Below are 18,775 nucleotides of genomic sequence, written 5' to 3'. Positions count from 1 at the left end.
CCGCCGGGGGGAAAAGGGGGAACCCCCTAAAAAAAAAAAAAAAAAAAAAAAAAAAAGAATGGGACACTTGTTAGAAAAGAGCCAGGCGCGGTGGCTCACACCTGTAATCCTAGCATTTTGGGAAGCTGAGGCAGGTGGATCACGAGGTCAAGAGATTGAGAAATCCATCCTGGCCAACATGGTGAAACCCCATCTATACTAAAAATACAAAAATTAAGCTGGGCAAGGTGGCATGTGCTTGTAATCTCAGTTACTCGGGAGGCTGAGGCAGGAGAATCGCTTGAACCTGGGAAGTGAAGGCTGCACTGAGCCGAGATCGCACCACTGCACTCTAGCCTGGGCAATAAGAGTGAAACTCCATCTCAAAAAAAGAAAAGCCAGGAACAAAACACACTAAATGCAACTTTTGCTACAAGAAGCTGCCCAAGCAGAGTTAGCTTCAAAATGTCCACCAGCAATTTCTGCTTTTGTTATCAATTTCTATTTCCATCTTCATGGATTTCTGAAGATTGAAATTATTTTGTAAAAGGCTGTGGCCAGGCATGGTGACTCATGCCTGTAATCCCAGCACTCCGAGAGGCTGAGGCGGGCAGATCACTTGAGGTCAAGAGTTTGAGACCAGCCTGGCCAATGTGGTAAAACCCCATCTTTACTGAAAATACAAAAATTAGCTGGATGTGGTGCACACACCTGTAATACCAGCTACTCGGGAGGATGAGGCAGGAGAATCGCTTGAACCAGGAGGCAGAGGCTGCAGTGAGCCGAGATCGCACCACTATACTCCAGCCTGGGCAGCAGAGCGAAATGAAGTCTCAAAAAAAAAAAAAAAAAAAAAAAAAAACCAAAACAGGCTACAAAGTTTGAAATTTCTAACTGGAAAACAGTTCTCTAAAGCAATGACTACTTCTCTCACAGGAGAATTATGAGCCGGCAGAGTAGAAAGGAAGAAAGAGTTACACAAGGTCTCTGAGACCTGGTCCTTCAAGGAAAGCATTTTAGATAACTTCCATTATTAATCCATGTATATATTAACATCCTCTAAAAACTTTCTAGAAAAAGGTATATTCAGAACATCTTTCCTTCTGCCACCAAACCAAACCTCACCGGTGTGCATCAGAAGAAGCTCCTCAGAGCGAAACTACCAATATTTGTACCAGTATTTGAACGATGAAACAATTCTTTCCTTCAAGTACAATGTTTCTCATAACAAATCAAAAGCTGGCATCTTCCTTTATTCGCCTGCAGTCATCACCTTCTTCATCTATGCCACAGAGAAGCCAAATGGCCACATGAGCAGACACAATAAGGAAACACCAGCAAATAAAAAGATCAAGAAAAATATTGTCCAAGGGTTTGGGTGAGCAGAGGTCAGTGGTCAGACAGAGGTTAACCAGGAACGCACAGGGGTACTTAGGGGAAGGGCAAAAGACTTCTATGGTGAAAATGAGGACAGCAGGGAAGGGCTAGGAAGTTGGGGGTCAGTTAGCAATTCAAAAGTCTGAAATCTTGCAGGTAGGATAATAGCTCACATGGAGGTGAAGGCTTTATGGTGTTGCAGTACCCAGGAATTGAAAGCAAAGTATAGTAGTCCCCACTTATCCATGGGGGATAGGCCCCAAGACCCCCAGCGAATGCCTGAAACACAGCAAGTACCAAACTTGTCACCCTTCAGGACACATTGATGATGTTCATGTCTTCCACCTACAAATTTAATGCCTTTTCCTTTGTAAGTAAGCACTCATCATACACTGTGCGTTTTACCTTTTGCAGTGTGAGGTACCACAGCAAAACTAGCATGACTTTCTTTTTCCTTCTTCACAATTTCAAGGATAGAAAATATGTTCTCACAGATTTTAGCAACCTCAGCATACGATTTTTTCACTTTCCTTATTAAGTCAACAATTTTTACCTTTTCACTTCAAGGGTTTCTCTTTGGCATAACCGAATTGCTAGCATCTTGTGCTTTGGGACCATTATTAAGTCAAATATGAGTTACTTGAACACAAGCATTGCAACGTCGACTTGATAACCAAGACAGCTACTAAGTGACTAACGGGCAGGTAGCATCTATGGTGTAGAAACCCTGGACAAAGCGATGATTCACTTCCTGGGTGGGATAGCACAAGCTTTCATCAAGCTAATCCAAACAGCACACAATTTAAAAATTATGGCAGGGTACAGTAGCTCATGCCTATAATCCCAGAACTTTGGGAGGCTGAGGCAGGAAGACTGCTTAAGGCCAGGAGTTTGAGACCAACCTATGCAACATATTGAAACCCAGTCTCTACCAAATATTTAATACATTACCTGGGCGTGGTGGTACACTCCTGTGAGTCCCAGCTACTTGGCAGGCCGAGGTGGGAAGATGGCTTGAGCACAGGAGTTTAAGGCTCCAGTGAGCTATGATCGCTCCACTGCCCTTCAGCCTGGGTGACAGAACAACCCTCTGTCTCAAAAAGCAGACGAACAAAAAGAAACTTAAGAACAGTATTTCTAGAATTTTCCATTTAACATTTTCAGACCACGACTGACTGCAGACAAAGAGGATTACTATATCTGCAAAGTCATCAAAACAACAGTATAAAACGCAGGAGATGAAACTGAACCAGGTGTTTATCACATCCACGGTCAGACAGCAACTAAGTGGCTGAGCTGGAATTAACAGGAGTGTCAGTCCAAGTCCTACCATGCCATTTTGCAATACCAGCTCTCACCCAAAGGATTCTGGCTCGTGAGGGCTGGGACTTTTAACAAGTCTTTTATGGCAATTCAGGCATACACACCAAGTTTGGAAACCAATGATGTGAAGAGTTTACAGCTACTGTCCTGATTTACGTGTTGTGCCTGATCCAAAACTGCAATAGCATTAGATATCCGAACAAATGCTAAAGGTTCAACAAAGCCATGGCAGTTAAACCAATTAATGTCCTATAGCTTGTTAACATTTTTAGTTGCTTGGTGTTTCCAAGTTGCCTGCCTACAACAGCTGGGTCCTAACCACAGTTGGCTCTTCTGCTCCCTTGCACTGTTACCACCCTAATTATGGTATCAAATTGTAGAAAACTCAGGAAGGTACTAAAGAATGAAGACAAAAAGCTACTGACAATTCCATCTCCCAGAAGCAATTGCTATTAGTATTAGAGTGTATGTCTTTCCAGTTTTCCTTCAAATAGTTGAGGTTATATATATCATGTATAACTTTGCATCTTATTTTTTCTACATTAAATATGTTACCATGTTGTTAAGGTTGCACAATATTCAGCACACGGATAATCTCAAATTTTCCCTTGCTGCTAAGTATGCATTGTTTTTAAATTATGATGAGATGAACCTACATGTAGACTGTCAGCATAATCTGATCAGACTCACAAATGTTTTAATCACTCAGCATTTCTTGGATTAGTAGAATACATTTCATCATGTGCTTCTCAGTCTGCTGATGGTCTTTGCCTACCCTGCCTACTAGAATGTGACTTACTGCACATATGATCTAAATATAGCACTGGGAAGGAAGCATCATAGGGATACGGAGTTTGGAAGTATCAGGCTTCTGAGCAGATTCCAAAGTAACATTCCACACTTTCACCAGCACGGAACATGGGTAAATGTCTCTCTCCACCTCATTTTCTTCCAAGACTTCATGCTCTGTATATGACCATGAGAGAAGACCCAGCAGTCATCCTGCCCTCAAAACTGATAAGACTTCAAGGCTCAGAGTGAAGTAGGCAAGCAATATTTGCTCATAAAGTTTTAGAGAAGGTCATGAGGAGAGACTGAGGGGAAGGGCAAAGGACTGCTATGGTGAAAATGAGGACAGCAGGTGAAAATGAGGCATCGAAAGTCACATAATACTACTGCACTGGACGTCAAGCAGAATAGCAGTGTCTGTTGTAGGCAGACTCTTTTCAGCTTCCCAAACTGAGGAATCAAATTAGGGCCTGAATAGTGAAGAGTCCCTGAAACAGCAAGACATCATTACCGAATGCGCTTTGTGCCAGGCACTGTACTACAGACTTTACTGGGGCAATTTGTTTACTCTTCCAACAAACCAAGCCTATAGGGATACAATGAGAATCCTCATCTAACAGATGAAAAAAAAGAAACTCATCAGCAGTCACTTGGTTTCTAAAAAGACTCATTCTGGGGAGGGGGCAGGAATAGAAAGACCAGTAGTCTGACAAGGAAGGGGATGAGTGGACGGCTCTGGCCAAGCCATTTTTGTGGAATAATGAAGTCATTTGGGGGCACTCAGGAAGTAGGCTATCAGTCTGTTGTTCCATTTAGAATTACCACCTCTAGGAGGAAACCCAGTAGGAAAAGATAGAAGCCTTCGAAAAGAAACATTAAGGATCTAGGGGGGCAGGATAAACACCTTCATTACAATTAAAATATCTAGTGAGAGAAGCACATCAAGGAGCTGACCAAATATCTTAAAACACTTTTTTTTTTTTTTTTTTGAGACAGTCTTGCTCTGTCTCAGGCTGGAGTACAGTGGCGCAATCTAGGTTCACTGCAACTTCCCCCTCCAGGGTTCAGGCAATTCTGCCTCAGTTTCCCGAGTAGCTAGGACTACAAGCACGGGCCACCATGCCTTTTTTTTTTTTTTTTTTTATGGAGTCTCACTCTGTCGCCCAGGCTGGAGTGCAGTGGTGTGATCTTGGCTCACTGCAAGCTCCACCTCCAGATTCATGCCATTCTCCTGCCTTAGCCTCCCAAGTAGCTGGGACTACAGGTGCCCGCCACGATACCCAGCTAATTTTTTCTGTATTTTTAGTACAGACAGTGTTTCACCGTGTTAGCCAGGATGGTCTCGATCTCCTGACCTTGTAATCCGCCCACCTCGCCTCCCAAAGTGCTGGGATTACAAGTGTGAGCCATCGCGCCCGGCCTGTATTTTTAGTAGAGATGGGGTTTCACCATTTTGGCCAGGCTGGTCTAGAACTCCTAAATTCAAGTGATCTGCCCGGCTCAGCCTCCCAAAGTGCTGGGATTACAGGCGTAAGCCACCGTGCCCAGCCTAAAAAATTCTCTTAATTTTTTTTATTTTCAAGAGACGGGTTTCACTATGTTGTCCAGGCTGGAGTGCAGTGGCTTTTTACAGGTGCAATCCCACTACTGATCAGCATAGGAGAGTTATTTGATCTGCTCTATTTGCTACCCGGGCCGGTTCACCCTCCTTGGGCAACCTGGTGGTCCCCTGCTTCTGAGGGGTCACTGCACTAATGCTGAAGTTAAAGCAGATACCCAATTGGTATAATGCACTAAAACCCAGAATTCCTGTGACTCAAGTGATCCTCCTGCCTCAGCCTCCTGAGTGGCTGGTACTATAGGTATGCACCACTGTGCCCAGATGCAAAAATTTAATTCTGTTCTCTCTTCTACAGAGTTAAGAAGTTCCACTCCAGTATTTGGTAATCCCAGCTACCAGGGAGGCTGAGACAGAAGAATCACTAGAACCTAGGAGGTGGAGGTTTCAGTGAGCTGGGATTGCATCACTGCACTCCAGCCCGGGCGACAGAGCAAGACTGTCTCAAAAAAACAAACAAAAAATTATGCCATGAGTAGAACTCTTAAGTCCCAGGACTACTAATCATTGTGTTATTAATCTTACTATATTAATCAAACATATACCAAGGGCAGAAGTAGATACGAGACTACAAGAAGAAATCATACCAAATGCAAAAAGTAAACTACTACTGTGATCAAGACATGTTAAGTTTACTTTAAGGGTAATTACCTTAGTTGGGAAAATTAGGGAAGGATTCCTCTGAGAAGAATTGAACCTGGATGTGAAGGGCGAAAAGGGAGCAAACAATTTTCCTTAAAGAACATATGAAAATGAGGTGCCTGGGTCAGATCACGCAGGACACAGTGGGCTGTACTAAGGTCCCGAAACCACACAGTAATGAGAAGCCTGACTTGTGGAGATTTCTAAGCAGCAGTGTTCATCCTGCAGAGCCAGCGTCCTGCCTGCCTGCAGTGGGGAGGGGAGGAGACCCTGCGGTGGACAGTGAGGATGCTGCTGCCACCTTCAGGCAAGAGAGGACTGCACTAGACCAGTGTGAAAGCAGAAGGGAATGGGGACAAAGTAAAGGTGGATGGCATCTAGTGATGGATTGGATTGGGATGGGTATGGGAAATGCGGGAAAACGCCAAGGAAGTCGCCTGGGTTTATGTCTCATGGGACCAAGAGGATTTCTTAGATCAGGGAAAAGTCTGAAAAACAGTGAGGTGTTTCTTGGGGTGGAATTGTGTTTGATTTTAGACATGCTGTTTGAGATGACCCTCAACCAAATCTATTTTTAAAGATACACTGGTATTTAGTTATATTTAAGCTTCATTGTTAACTGAGGGAATATTAATTTGTGCTAGGATTTTATGGCTGAAGTCTATCTAGACGCCTGTGCTAAATTGGGAATGTTATGTGCATTCACCAGACACGGAAAGCAAAAGAGAAGAGATGGCTGGACCTGCCATCTAGAGGTCTGCTGTCTGGAGGCCCAGATGACATAATCATGGCAAAGTACACCAGCAGAAATATTGAATGTTTTCAAAGGCAAGACTAAACAGCTGAATGTGCAACCCCTAAAAAGAAGTGTTCGGCATGTTAAAAATAACTGGTCAAAACATTTACTAGTTATCAATCCCTTAACAAGCTTCAAAGAAGTTCCTAGAAAGCATGCTGGAAAATGTTAAATGACTGAAATGAGAAAGAGCAAGATTGATGGGTCAAGTACAGAGAGCAGCTAAGCATCATGGGGGTGGCGCAGTAAGTTATCTTGGCAGGCCAATGAAACAGTTGGGATGCAGGAACAGGGCCTGAAGACATAGATCCACCAAGGCTAGAGACCTGAGCGGGCACATAAAAGCAGCCAGGTGAGGGAGACATCTAGTCTACCCTTCCAGTCCTTCTCCAGAATATACCTCGTTCCCAGGCATCACACGGCTTGTCTCAAGTGGGCCTGCCATTCCTCCCACAGGGTCCTACCTGACCCCCTAATGTAATGCCCTTTCTGCCCAGGAACCTGCTCATCTCCCTCAAACCCAAGAGCATCTGGGGCCCAGACACCTTTTTAAAAATCATACTTGAGGCCAGGCATAGTGGCTCATGCCTGTAATCCCAGCACTTTGGGAGGCCAAGGCGGGTGGATCACAAGGTCAGGAGATCGAGACCATCCTGGCTAACATGGTGAAACCCCATCTCTACTAAAAATACAAAAATTAGCCGAGCGTGGTGGCCTGCGCCTGTAGTCCCAGCTGCTGGGGAGGGTGAAGCAGCAGAATGGCGTGAACCCGGGAGGCGGAGCTTGCAGTGAGCCAAGATCGCGCCACTGCACTCCAGCCTCGGCGACAGAGTAAGACTCTGTCTCCGAAAGAAAAAAAAAGAAAAAAAAATCATACTTGAATCATGATTACCTGTGTCTCTGCCTCTCATCCAAGTGGGGGTAGGGCAGGAGGAGGACAGGGCAGGTGGGAGGTGTGTGTTGCGGGGGCGGGGAGAAATTCTCCTTGAAGGTATTCTCTCCTTCATCCCCAAATTCCTAATCCCAGTAGCGCCTGTGGTGCAAGGGCTTGGTAAACAATGGTGCAGGGACAGTGGACACGCCCAAAGGCCAAGGAAGAGACGATGGGGAATGCCAGTCTGTCTCTGTTTAGATATACATTTTTGGGTCACTGCCTCTGTGAGAGTGCCTTCTTTTAGGTTCCACTGAGGGCTGCAGATTCTTAGCACAAGACACTCTCTTATTCAAATGAAGACTTTGAGCCTCTTGCCCATTATGAAACCTCATAGGTACCACTAAGCAGGAAAAAGTGGGCTGACAATTCTGGCCAAGGAGTATTCTCTGAAGTACCAACAACAATAAATGTTACCTGGACTCTTACTTAAAAGGTATAGACATACTTCCTCACGGTGGTGACCTGTGATACTTTGGTAATAAACAGTTGAAGAGAGTAAACAAAATCTCGAGAGATTATACAAGACATAAAAAAATGCCTGGGCACTTCCCCCATCCCCCTATTTCCAGGTTTCAGTAAATTCTGCTGACAGCCCTGCATCTTACTAGAGCCTACCATGGACAACAGAGGCATGCTGATGTGTGTCACAAGAAGGGGTGTCTAAGTATCAGAAGGTACAGTCACTTTTGCTGTTACTACTGGTCACAGCAGGCCTTTGTGCAATGAATACAGTGCTGTCCCTTAGAGCTAGCCCATGGAGCCTATGTGCCACTATCAAAGGTAACCTCGCACGCTGCTTGTGAGGCTGGGAAAAGGGCACAGGGAGGAAGACAGCAAGCATTTCCATCCGTGTGGGCATCAGCCTGGATGAACCATGAGGGAAAATGGTTCTGGCATGTGCAGTGTTTGTCCATTCAGCTAGGGCTCAAATGGCAGTCTCTTCCTGAGAATTCAAGATTTACACAATTTGTCTAAGGCTCCACAGCTAGTTATGTGCAAGGTAGCAGGCCAGATTCTACTTTGTCCCATTCAAAGATGCTTAAGGAACTTGAGATCATGGTCCCCATTGTAGCAACCAGAAGGATATGCTCCCAAATGCTCAGGAAGACTGCTGATTATACTGAACACTGGGAAAAGAAAGATGGCTAGAAATTGCCAAAACAAGATAATGGAAAGCCAACCCTCCGGTTTTAGGATCGCAACCATGGGTTTTGTTTTTGAGATGGAGTCTTGCTCTGTCACCCAGGCTGGAGTGCAGTGGTGCGATCTTGGCTCACTGCAACCTCTGCTTCCCAAGTTCAAGGGATTCTCCTGTCTCAGCCACCTGAGGAGTTGGGATTATATTACAGGCACGTGCCAGCACCCAACTAATTTTTGTATTTTGGTAAAGACGGGGTTTCACCACGTTGCCCAGGTTGGTCTCCAACTTCTGGCCTCAGGTGATCCGGCGCCTCGGCCTCCCAAAGTGCTGGGATAACAGTGAGCCACCGTGCCCGGCCACAACCATGGGTTTTCAATCCCACCTCAGATACATTCAGCTGCATGAACTGTTTTTTGTTTTTTGAGACAAGGTCTCTCCCTGCTTCCCAGACTGGAGTGCAGTGGAGCGTGATCACTGCAGCCTCGACCTCCGGGGCTCAGGAGATCCTCCCACCCTTGGCCTCTTGAGTAGCTGGGACTATAGGCACACGCTACCATGCCCAGATTTTCTTTTTTGAAAAAAAATTATGGTAGAAATGAGGTCTCTCTACATTGCCCAGGCTGGTCTCAAATTCCTGGGTTCATGCATTCTTTCCCACCTCAGCCTCCCAAAGTGCTGGGATTACAGGGATAAACTACCCCATGTGGCAGCTGTGTGAACTGAAATGCCCCTCTGCTTCCATGTGAAAATGAGAATCCTCCACAAATGAGATAATGCACAGAAAGCTCCTAGCATTCCATTTGACACATGAAATATGAGTGGCTTTGTTATGAGGGCTTTTCTAACTTAAATGAAAAATATGTACTTAATCAACAAGTATTATTCCATCTTCCAAATCTCACTATTGTAGTCTCTCACACTAACTTCTAGATTTTTGCTATATCCATGTCAGTGCAGATACGTGTCTAATGTCTTGTTGTATTTCTAATACAAATTATACATTCAGCTATATACTACCTAAAACTGCAGTGTGATCTGCATTGGTGTACTGCATCATATGTTAACAGGGCAGTGGAGAGTCATATTTAGCATAAGACCCCTGTCATTTGAGGAAGATAAGGTCACAGAGACCTTTGTGAAGTCCTAATTGGCCAATACCAATTATTACAAAGGGCAAAAATGCCCTTTGTTAGAAGAAAAATAAAGCAGCACTGAAACATGGGCACTGGGTCACTAAGTGGCTCACTCCCATATACCAATTTGAATTCTTGCCTCCACTTTCACTGTTTTGCAGTGACCACATAGGCACATAGGCCCTAAGAACATGGGTTACCACTCATGATCCTATCCACGTCATGCTAAAATATCCCATGTCCTAACAGCCTCTTTCTGGGCCCCACTTAAAGCTGATCGTGTGTTGCCATTTTAAATTCAGAAGCAGTAGTCACTGACCATGAGCTAGGGGGTAAACACACCAAATCCAGTTCAAACACTTGCTGAGTGCCACGAAGTGTCCATTACTGAGCTAGGTGCTGGGGATGACCTACAGACAAAACTGCAAATACTTTCTTACTTCAAAAGGAGACCATCTCAGTTCTCTATAAGCTAGTAAGTACATGATTGTGTCCTGTGGCTTTGTAAGTGTTAAACTGGAAACCTCAGTGGCTATATTCCACTAGTTACTTCACAATTCCTTCCTGGACAAGGGCATCTACACAATTCTGAAACCGCCTCCACAGAGTTGACAAAAAAGGCCTGCTGGGTTCTAGATAGAAATGTAGTTACAACAAAGCATTAATCAGAGTGTACTTTGGCCCCTTTCCTTGTTGCTACAAGTCTGACGTTTTGCATCCCCATTGTTCCTAGAGATAGGATTTCTAACATCAGGGTCATAAAACTGTGTAAAAATTTGCATCCCCACTGTTCCTATAGGCAGTATCTCTGACATTAGAATCATAAGGCTTTTATTTAAGGATCGCTTAAGATGTATATCAGACCCCAATTCCAGCAACCAGTCTGAAGATCCCCATGGAGGAACATGAACAGCATAATACAGCTTCTCTCCCTGTCCCATGACTTCACTCTGCACTCTTTGACCAATCAACAATCTCCACACTTCGGCCCACTTAAAACCCTTAGAAACTCCAGCCTCAAACTCCCTAGGGAAATGGATGTGCAGTTCTCTCCTATCTGCTCATGTGGTGGCCCTATGATTAAACCTCTTTCTCGGCTGGGCACGGTAGCACCCCTGTAATCCCAACAATTTGGGAGACAGGAGTTTTGAGACCAGCCTGGGCAATATAGCAAGACCCCGTCTTTACAAAAAATAAAAAATTAGCCAAAGCCGGGCGCGGTGGCTCACGCCTGTAATCCCAGCACTTTGGGAGGCTGAGGTGGGCGGATCACCTGAGGTCAGGAGTTCAAGACCAGCCTGACCAACATGGTGAAACCCCATCTCTACTAAAATACAAAAAAATTAGCTGGGCGTAGTGGCATGCGACTGTAATCTCAGCTACTTGGGAGGCTGAGGCTGGAGAGTCGCTTGAACCCGGGAGGCGGAGGTTGCAGTGAGCCGAGATTGCGCCATTGCACTCCAGCCTGGCAAGAGTGAGACTGTCTCAAAAAAAAAAAAAAAAAAAAAAATTAGCCAAGCATAGTATTGTGCCTGTAGTCCCAGCTATTCAGGAGTTTGAGGCAGGAGAATGTCCTGGGCCTAGGAGTTCAAGGCTGCAGTGAACTATGATCTTGCCACTATACTCCAGTCTGGATAACAGAGCGAGATCCTGTCTCCAACACCCACCCCCCACCCCCAACACACGCACAACTCTTTCTCTGCTACAACCCAGTGTCTCAGCATTGCGGCATGCATCAGGTAATGGACCTCTTATGGTCTACAATTCTGTGTATTTAGAAATGGTGAGGCCAGTTGTAGAACAAAACCAAAGCGCCTGAAACTCAGCCACAATGAATTTTTTTTTTTTTTCTGAGACAGAGTCTTACTTTGTTACCCAGGCTGGAGTGTGCAGTGGAATGATTTCGGCTCACTGCAACCTCTGCCTCCCGGGCTCAAGTGATTCTTCTGCCTCAGCCTCCCGAGTAGCTGTAGCTGGGACTACAGATCCCCACCACCACGCCAGCAAATTTTTGTATTTTTAGTAGAGACGGGGTTTCATCATGTTGGCCAGACTGGTCTCAAACTCCTAACCTCAGGTAATCTCCCCGCCTCGGCCTCCCAAAGTGCTGGGATTATAGGCGTGAGCCACTGTGCCCAGCCCCACAATGCATCTTTAAAAGTCAATTTTATTTCAACTCTATATTCATCAATATACTTGGTCCACAACACTGAAACATCACCTGGTTTCTGCCCAAACACTTTCAATAATGATTAACTTCCTCCTATGCAGTGTTTCATCTTCAAACTATTCTAGCTGCAAAATGATACAGGGAACTAGATTCTTTCTCTGTGTATTCTCCTCCCTGCCTTCTTCTGTGAGGCAGCAAAGTACCAATCTAATCCTTCTCCCATGTGATATCCTACATTATTTGGAGACACCCAGTCTCTTGATCACCAAAACTGCACATCTCTGGTTCTCTCAACTCCTCTGCATGCAACATGGCTTCTAGATGCCTTAACTTCCTGGCTGCCTACCTCTGGCTGAATTAGGCTCCTTATATTTCTTTAAATGTCTGTATCTTTGTACAAGTACTATCTATTACTAAAACAGGTTGATGCTTTAAGAATGTCACATATGGGGCCGGGCGCGGTGGCTCAAGCCTGTAATCCCAGCACTTTGGGAGGCCGAGACGGGTGGATCACGAGGTCAGGAGATCGACACCATCCTGGCTAACACGGTGAAACCCCATCTCTACTAAAAAATACAAAAAACTAGCCAGGCGAGGTGGCGGGCGCCTGTAGTCCCAGCTACTCGGGAGGCTGAGGCAGGAGAATGGCGTAAACCCGGGAGGTGGAGCTTGCAGTGAGCTGAGATCCGGCCACTGCACCCCAGCCTGGACGACAGAGCAAGACTCCGTCTCAAAAAAAAAAAAAAAAAAGAATGTCACATATGGGGCCGGGCGCGGTGGCTCAAGCCTGTAATCCCAGCACTTTGGGAGGCCGAGACGGGTGCATCACGAGGTCAGGAGATCGAGACCATCCTGGTTAACACAGTGAAACCCCGTCTCTACTAAAAAATACAAAAAAAAAACTAGCCAGGCGAGGTGGTGGGTGCCTATAGTCCCAGCTACTCGGGAGGCTGAGGCAGGAGAATGGCGTAAACCCGGGAGGCGGAGCTTGCAGTGAGCTGAGATCCGGCCACTGCACTCCAGCCTGGGTGACAGAGTAAGACTCCGTCTCAAAAAAAAAAAAAAAAAAAAAGAATGTCACATATGAAGAAAAACAGGATGACTGAGCATTTTATAAACTTCCAAAACTCCAAAAACTTCCTCAGTTCTGAATAATACTCATGGTAAGTATGATTAGCCTTCAGTGATTTTAACTGCCCAAGAAATATAACAACAGTTGGTTAGGCTTCACTATGATGCCAACCCCTGATTAGTCTAGACCACACACTCCTAACAGAAGTGATAACTAACATGGATCTGCAGCCCTCTAGTAGCCACAATGTATGCACAGTATATCCATGGTATTAAAATTTCATTGAAGCAGGGGAGACGTTAGGAAGAAAAGGTCTAAAAATTTAGGCTTGGAGCTAAAAGAGAGGTACAATAATGAAAAAAAATTGAGAAAACTAGTTTAAACCTGAACTGTCCAATACAACAGTTACTAGTCATCGGTGGCTATTTAAAGGAAAATTGCATGATATCAAATACAGTCTCTCAGTCATACCTGCTATATTGGACAGTTCTACTCTATGGTGTTGGTCTAAACAATTCTGAGGCATTTTACTAGGATTAACATATACTCTTCAAACATCTCAAGACTCAAGTTATAGCCCTTACTCGTTTCATTACTATAATCCCAGTAGACCGAGGTGGGCGGATCACAAGGTCAGGAGTTCAAGACCAGCCTGGCCAACATGGTGAAATCCCATCTCTACTAAAAATACAAAAATTAGCCAGGCGTGGTGGCAGGCGCCTGTAGTCCCAGCTACTCGGGAGGCTGAGGCAGGAGAACAGCTTGAACCCGGGAGGCAGAGGTTGCAGTGAGCCGAGATTGCGCCACTGTACTCCAGCCTGGGCGACAGAGTGAGACTCCGTCTCAAAAAAAAAAAAAGAAAAAGAAAAAGAAAAAGAAAAAACAAAAGTAAATTGTTTATCTGACCTTCTAAAAAATCAAGAGAGGCCGGGCGCGGTGGCTCAAGCCTGTAATCCCAGCACTTTGGGAGGCCGAGACGGGCGGATCACGAGGTCAGGAGATCGAGACCATCCTGGCTAACACGGTGAAACCCCGTCTCTATTAAGAAATACAAAAAAAAACTAGCCGGGCGAGGTGGCGGGCGCCTGTAGTCCCAGCTACTCGGGAGGCTGAGGCCGGAGAATGGCGTGAACCCGGGAGGCGGAGCTTGCAGTGAGCTGAGATCCGGCCACTGCAGTCCAGCCTGGGTGACAGAGCGAGACTCCGTCTCAAAAAAAAAAAAAAAAAATCAAGAGAGACAGAATACCCAAACAAGCCGGTTTTAGCAGGCATGATAAGGAACTACCCTCTCCTTTAATCCTTACAAAAAAGTAACCTGATGTTAACCAATCAGTTATCTTTCAATTATTGTTTCCTTGTTCCCACCTTACAAAGTCCATTCTTCTACAACTGCCCACTGGGAGTTTTCATCCTATTTTGTATAACGGAGGCTGCCCGGATTCACGAACTGCAAATAAAAGCCAACTAAGATCTTTAAATGTGTTGTAATTTTGTCTTTTAACAGATATCATATCAAAAAGAACTATCCCTAGAAGGACTGACAAATTGGACTGCATCAACACTAAGAGCTTCTGCTCTTCCAAAAACACTATTAATAGAATGGAAAGACACAGACTAAGAGAAGATATTTGGAAATCACATATCTGACAAAAAAACTTGTATTCAGAATATACAAAGAACTCTCAAACACAGTGAGAAAAAAACCAACCCAATAAACTAAGTGGGCAAAAGATCTAACAGATACTTCACCAAAGAATAAGCAGGTGAAAAGATGTCTGTTCAACATTGCTACTCTTTAGGGAAACACAAATTAAAAACATAATGAGACACCATCACACACCTGTTAGAAAGGCTAAAAAATTTTTAAATGACCATGCTGTGTTAGCAAGGACATGGAGCAGATGGAACTCCTGTATACTGCTGGTGAGAATGTGAAATGGAAAAACCATTTTAAAAGTTAGATATATACTTTGGGGTGATTAAAATGTTCTGGGCTGGGTGCGGTGGCTCATGCCTGTAATCCTAGCACTCTGGAAAGCTGAGACAGGCAAATCACTTGAGCCCAGGGTTTGAGGAAATCCTGGGCAACATGGCAAGATCCTGTCTCTACAAAAAATACAAAAATCAGCTGGGTGTGGTGGTGTATACCTGTAGTCCCAGCTCCATGAGAGTGAGACTCTGTTTCCTTAAAATAAAAAAAGGAAAGGAAAGGAAAAGAAAGGGAAAGGAAAAGGAAAAGGAAAAGGAAAGGAAAGGGGAAAAGAAAAGGTTCTGTAATTAGATGGTGACAGTTGTATAACCTTGTGAATATTTGAACTGTACACTTTGGGCGAAGTGTCTCATGCCTGTAATCCCAGTACTTTGGGAAGCTAAGGCAGGAAGGCTGAAGCTGGGAGTTTGAGAGCAGCCTAGACAACAAAGTGAGACACTGTCTCTATCAAAAAAAAAAAAAATTAGCCAGGTGTGGTGGCGTGTGCCCTTAGTTTCAGCTACTCGTGGGGCTGAGGTGGAAGGATCACCTGAGCCTGGGAGGATGAAGGAGCAGTGAGCTGTGGTCACACTATTGCACTCCAGCCTGGGCAACAGAATGAGACCCTGTCTTCAAAAACTAAACAAAACAAAATAAAACAAAACAAAACAAAAAACGCACATTTTATACAGGGGAATTTTATGATGTATTAAGTATTTCAACTTTTTAAACAAAGTTAAAGCGTATGCCTACCATATGCCCCAACCATTCCCCTCCGAAACAGCTACCTACCCAAGGGAAATGAAAACAGATCTAGACAAGAGACTTGTGCACCAGTGTTCACAGAAACTTTTGTTGTAACAGCCAGAAATGTGAATCAATCCAAATGTCTATCAACAGAAAAGCTAATCAAATTGTGATATAGCTATACCATGAAATACCACTGAGCCACAAAAAGGAATGAACTACAGATACATACAGCACAGATAAAATAATAATGTCGAATGAGGCCAGATACTCCCCCACCCAATAAATACACAGTATATAAAGAATATATACAGATTCCACTTATACAAAATACCAGAAAATGCAAACTAGAAAGCAGATCAGTGGTTACCTGGAGAGGGGTAAGGAAGGGCAGCAGGCAGGAGGGCGAATTACAAAGAAATACTGGGATACTTCAGGGCAATGGATTTGTTCATTCCCTTGATTGTGGTGATGGTTTCACACAATACATACCATTTGTGAATGGTATGTATTCATATGTACATATGTCAAAACTCAAAGTGTATAGTTTCAATACGTATGGCAATTATATTTCCATCAATGAAGCTGTTCTTTAAAAAAAAAAAAAAAAAAAAAAAAGGTATAGTCAGAGGCCAGGAGGCTGCAAATATCTGAGGGGATGACATGGAAGAAGCAGCCACTCCGCATTGCCTCAGTTCTCACTGCATTCACGATTGCTGAATCTGGATTCCAGCTTCAGCTTTTCTTAATTCTCTGCTGCAAATGTCTGCCTTGTGTTGTGTTAGCACCTGAAGTCCCATTAGACAGAAACCTTCCACTTACCCCATCCGTCCTTCCCAAGAGAAACACCTTCTCCTGTTCTCATACCCAAAACCACTTCCTATGTCCCTTTACCCCAACTATCACATCTGGTTTACCCCTAGCCATACAAATCTTTCCCTAACCTCTTTACATTTTCACAATCCTAGTTGCATTATTACTTCTTGACTCCTGATTTACTTCCTTACCCCAGGCTCCCTTCACTCTACTCCTGCTTGCTTTGCTGCACACAGGAGCAGCTACTGAAAGCCAAAGCTGCTTGGGCTAATTCCTCAGGCCCTCTAAAATCTTGGCCCCACATCCCTTCCGAGGGTCCCACAGCCCAGGTCTATGTGTTTGCTTGCTACACCTGACTTCCTCTTCTATCTTAAACCTGCCTTGCCACACTTTTCAGACCCCCAGATCCCACAAGGGGCATCCCTCTTGTATTCTGTGACTCAAACCCAGCAACTCCACAGGACATTAGCTGCAAACACCTGACTGAAGGGACAATTCAGAGCAGAGGCTGAGCCCTCGGATTTTAAGTCAAATCTGAATGCCAACACACAGCAGGGTGAAGCAGCATCATGTACTAGGCATGAAGGCTGCAGCAAGAGATGGTATCAGGGCAAATCAGACCCTAGTGTTGGTCAAAAGAAAGGAGGATCCACTTCATACCAACTAGGACCACTAGAATAAAATAAAAATAAAAATAAACCAAACAGATAATGAGTTTTGACGAGCATGTGGAGAAATTAGAACTCTTCTACACCGCTGGTGGGAATGTAAAGTGGTGCAGTCATTTTGGAAAACAGTCTGGCAGTTCCTCAGAGAGTTAAACGTATGACCCAGACCAAGCACGATGGCTCATGTCTGTAATCCCAGGACTTTGGGGAGACTGGGGCAGGTGGAATACCTGAGTCTAGGAGTTCAAAATCAGCCTGGGTAACCTGGTGAAACTCCATCTCTAAAAAGCAAAAAATAAAGAAAAACAAACACACATAACCATTCCTATGGGATCTGCTCTGCCATCTCTATAAAAAATAAAAAATAAAGAAACAAACAAAAACGTATGATCATTCCTATAGGATGTGCTCTGCCAGTGTAGACAGTGATCTTTGGTTCAGGAACTGCTTTCTCTTCCCTCAAGAAAATCATGGTTGACTTTTGATTTTTATTTTCAAAGCTTCTTGGCAGTTGATTTTAAAAACATGAACCCAGAAAAGAACCATACAATAAATTTAGTCCAATTTTATGCCTTCTGCCCTAGTGAAAGACCCGTCTTCTGTTTCCCAAGACAGTGGTTACCCAGGACTTCTTGGGTGTCCTAATTTATTGTTGCATAACTGGTATTTACTTGGTTTCACTGTTTGAAACTTACTGTGACTGGTTCAGATTCTGTCCTCTGGAGAGATGCAATTTGGCAAACATACTGATTTTATATGTTGAGGGTGCCATGTTTGAGTCCCTGTATTCAGTGAAGCACATCAGAGTTCGTGTTAATTTTTACATTAGTGCACATCTAAGTAGAGGGGCTGCTCTGGTCTGAATGTTAATGTCCCTGCAAAATTTGTATGTTGGAGCCTAAGGCCCAAGGTGAGAGTATTAAGAGGTGAGGCCTGGCCAGGTGCAGTGGCTCATGCTTATAATCCCAGCACTCTGGGAGGCTGAGGCGGGTGAATCACCTGAGGTCAGGAGTTTGACACCAGCCTGGTCAACATGGTGGAACTCCGTCTCTACTAAAAATAACAAAAATTAGCCCAGAGTGGTGGCACACGCCTGTAATCCCAGCTACTCTGGAGGCTGAGGTAGGAGAATCACTTTAACCTGGGAGGTGGAGGCTGCAGTGAGCCAAAATTGCGCCACTGCACTCCAATCTGGGCGACAAGAGAGAAACTCCATCTCAAAAAAAAAAAAAAAAAAGAGGGGGTACGGCCTTTAGGGGAGTGATTAAGTCAGGAAGGGTAGGGACCTTGTGAATGGGACTAGGGCCCTTAGGAAAGTGGCTGCAGGGAGCCACCTCGCCCCTTCCATCATGTGAGGACACATAAAAGGAACCATCCAGAAGTGTGACCCTCACTAGACAGTGAATCTATTGGAGCCCTGATCTTGGACTTTTTCAGCCTCCAAACTGTGGGCAATAAACTTCTGTTGTTTACAAATTATCCAGTCTAAGATATTTTGTGACAATAGCCCAAAGGAACTAACACAAAGAGGTTAACTGAAGATTTAAGGGGTTTCTTCATTTTAGGAGGTGTTTAATTGTATTACTTGAGTTGAATTAGCA

At 44.4% G+C, this 18,775-nt stretch overlaps 1 protein-coding gene across 4 annotated transcripts in view; it reads right to left on the bottom strand.

Annotated features, from left to right (window-relative positions):
* Positions 1–18,775, bottom strand: part of RAB7A (RAB7A, member RAS oncogene family) — an 89,139-nt gene that overhangs the window by 25,462 nt on the left and 44,902 nt on the right. Inside the window, exon 2 of one of the 4 annotated variants that reach the window (XM_025376321.1) lies at positions 1,105–1,261. The exons of 2 other annotated variants lie outside the window; for them this stretch is intronic. The gene's annotated coding sequence lies outside the window, so the exon portion shown is untranslated. Of the gene's footprint in view, positions 1–1,104; positions 1,262–2,307; positions 2,341–18,775 lie in introns of those variants that run through there. One more of the 4 variants, XM_025376320.1, reaches the window with a different exon arrangement.

Source organism: Theropithecus gelada, chromosome 2 (genome assembly GCF_003255815.1).
Source record: "Theropithecus gelada isolate Dixy chromosome 2, Tgel_1.0, whole genome shotgun sequence".
Lineage (NCBI taxonomy): Eukaryota > Metazoa > Chordata > Mammalia > Primates > Cercopithecidae > Theropithecus > Theropithecus gelada.
Note: the sequence above shows the minus strand (reverse complement) of the source record. Positions and strands in the feature narration are given on the sequence as shown.